This window comes from Larimichthys crocea, chromosome II, assembly GCF_000972845.2.
Source record: "Larimichthys crocea isolate SSNF chromosome II, L_crocea_2.0, whole genome shotgun sequence".
NCBI lineage: Eukaryota > Metazoa > Chordata > Actinopteri > Sciaenidae > Larimichthys > Larimichthys crocea.
In genome coordinates, this window is record NC_040012.1 from 9638088 (window position 1) to 9641809 (window position 3722).

Sequence of the window (3722 nt, forward strand, 5' to 3'; positions counted from 1 at the left end):
TAATATCATATAGCACACAGCAAAGAAAACGGCACAATACGAAACTTGAACAGTTAACAAATGACATTCTCAAATTAGATGCTACACTTGCTGTCACCCCATCCGATGATTTATTCAAACAGCGACTAACTCTCCAAACAGAGTTCAATTTGTTATCAACAAGACGCATTGAAAACCTGATAAATAAATCACAGAGTAAAGTATTCGAATATTGTGAAAAGACGGGGAAGATTCTCGCCCACCAACTCCACCAGAAAACTGTGGATAGAACTATAGCTGAGATAAATGATGAATTGGGCACTAAACATTTAGACCATTCGGAGATTAATTCATGCTTTCATAGATTTTACTCAAAGTTGTACGATAGCGAATCCCTTGGTGACCGTGCTTTATTTGATTCGTTTTTCAGTAAAATAAATGTTCCCACAATTAATAGCAGAGTTGCGTCTGAGCTAGACAAACCATTTCCTGTAGGAGAACTTACTAAGGCAATTAGGCTCCTGCAAGCTGGAAAATCCCCAGGACCAGATGGATTCCCAAGCGAGTTTTTTCAAAAATTTGTAGATCAGCTATCTCCCATCTTGCTCTCTGTATTCGAGGAGTCATATGCCACCGGCTCCCTCCCTCTGACTATGCGACAAGCGGCCATCTCCCTTATTCCTAAAAAAGACAAAAACCCTCTAGATTGTGGTTCTTATCGTCCCATTTCACTCTTAAATGTAGACAGTAAAATCCTTTCCAAAGTTCTGGCTTGCCGCTTAGAGGCGGTCTTGCCCTCAATTGTAGCAGACGATCAAACTGGTTTTATTAAAGGTCGCCACTCCTTTTTTAACATTAGACGCCTACTTAATATTCTTTATGGTCCCACTCCACCCGACATTCCAGAAATATTATTATCACTTGATGCTGAGAAGGCGTTTGATCGGGTGGAGTGGGACTATCTCTTCTACACTCTCAAACAATTTGGCTTTGGTGAAAAATGTATCTCTTGGATTAAAGTTCTGTATTCCTCTCCACTAGCAGCTGTCCGAACAAATAACAATCTCTCTCCTTACTTCCCGCTCCGTCGTGGCACCCGTCAGGGCTGTCCCCTGTCACCCCTTCTATTTGCTGTTGCAATCGAGCCACTAGCTCTAGCTCTGTTAACCGTCTTCCCATATCTGAGGGAGGCAATATGGGAAGACGGTTAACAGGCAGAACCCAGCACCCGGAGACTCATGATGACACTGAGTGGCCTGCACTGCCATCAAACAGGAATGCATCTTCAACCCCGCTACCAAGGAGAAAACAACCATGGACTGGAAGTACAACAAAAACAAAGAGCAAATCACCCCAAGACACAGGGATTCTACTAGAGAACAGATTTGCTCCACTTTCCCAAAATCCTGACTCCCCAAAAGAAAGCTCATCTTCCAGCGCAAGAGAAAGGTATGAAGCTAAATCATATGCTAAAAGGCCACAGAAAGAGCTAACGACTGGGCCTGAAACTCTGATAGTGGGTGACGGAGCTGTGGGTGAGATAAAACGCTTTTGCAGCAAGAAAAACACCAAAGTACTCTGTTTTACCAAAGATATGGTGTCTGATATTTCAAAGAAGATCCTGAAGATTGCTACTGATCATCCAACAGTTAAATCACTCATCATACACACAGGAGCCCTCGATGTTGTGAAGCAACAGTCGGAGGTATTAAAACGGGACTTTGTTGATCTGATGAAGAGAGTCCAATGCCTAAATACTGAGGTGTTTTTCAGTGGACCTCTACCAACAGTTCGGCGAGGAGATGAGCGATTCAGCAGGCTGATGATGCTAAACAGATGGCTCAAAGATACATGTGCTACTCAATCAATAAACTTTATTGACAATTTCAACATCTTTTGGGAACGCAGGCACCTCTTTAAGGCAGATGGATTTTGCCTTAACAAATCAGGAGTACAGCTGCTAAGCTCCAACATTTTTTATTTTCTGCGTCAGACACCAGCAGCCACTGCCAAGGACCAAAGACAAGACAATCCAAAACAACAGATAAGGCGGCGCTCTGGTGAGGGCGCTGAGATTAGGACTGAACAGGGAGGACAGCAGACCCAGAAAGAACCGGCAACATCATTATTCTCACCCCAACAAGTGGAGTCTCCCCCAGCCCCAACAGGGAACACTCAACCTCCACCCCCCCAGACCCCACCCAGCCCCCAACTCTCTCCATTCAGTCTGGACGACTCCCCACTTCTGGATTTCACAGACAGGATGAAGAGTCTTGTCAATATGGGAATCCAATTAACACCACGCCAAAATCCCCTATTTTCTCCCCTTAAGCTACCACACCGCCCAGCCCCACCTATTCCACCTCGGAAACAACACTCGACTAAAAGTCACCGAGCCCCCCCACCTCCTTTGAATCATCATATCTGTGAGTCTGACTGATATGTGCCGGGTCCAGGCTGCAATACTGATATAAATAATCTTCACCAGGAAAAGTCAGGGCCCTATGGAGTTCAGATACCCTTCTCAATCCCTGTGATGACAGGTAACAGAAAAGTGGTTAAACTGATGAGAAATAAAAAGGGTTCATTTAAATCTGCCAATCTACTGAGTATAGCATGTCAACCATGAAACTTACCAGTGTCTCCTGTTATCCCCACAAGGATAGCCCTACTCAATATCAGATCACTAGTCAACAAACCACTGATAGTAAATGACATGATTATGACCTATAATCTAGACTTTTTACTTCTTAGTGAAACATGGCTGACTGAATGTAGTTGTGCTACCATTCTTAATGAGGCAGCGCCAACAAATTCTTGTCGAAATGGCAAGAAGGGCGGGGGTGTTGCTGCCATTTTCAAATCAGTATTTCAGTGCAAGGACATTACATTTGGTGATTTTAGTTCTTTTGAATATCTCTGTTTTTTAATGAAGGGTGATCCAAAAGTCCTTTTTCTAATCATTTATAGACCACCAAGGTACTCAGGAAAATTTATTGATGAGTTTGCTGATCTGATGTCAGTTATCTGCACTGACTACAACTTTTTTATCGTAACTGGGGATTTTAACATTCACATAGACAACAACATGGATACTAATGCCAAAGACTTCTGTTCTCTACTTGACACCTTTGGCCTTGTCCAACACGTCAAAGGGCCCACACACACTCGGGGACACACTCTAGATCTGGTTATCTCTAAAGGTGTTGACATTTCTTCTGTTGTTGTTAAGGACTTGGCTCTTTCTGATCATTTCTGTGTGTTCTTTGACTTACAGATAATTCCAAACATTCAGATAACCTCTGTGTCTGTTAGGAAAAGGTACATAAACGAGAATACTAGTGCTAAGTTTATGGAGGCCATAGCAATGTCACCAACTGTGAGTGCAGAGACAGTTGATGAACTCCTGGATAATTTCAACTGGAAAATCTCAAATGTCATGGATGCTGTTGCACCTATTAAAACTAAGATGACCTTGAGTAGACAGAGATCACCATGGAGGAACACTATGATGGTAAAGGCATTGAAAACAGAATGCAGGAAAGCAGAGCAAATGGAGAAAAACTAAACTCCAAATTCACCACGACCTCTACAAACAAAGTCTCAGTAATTTCAACCATGAGTTAATCAAGGCTAGACAGCAACACTTCTCTAAAATTATTAATAAAAACATCAACAACACTCGCACTCTGTTTGCTATAGTTGATAAGCTTACAAACCCCCCCAAAAGAGATAGTTTCAGA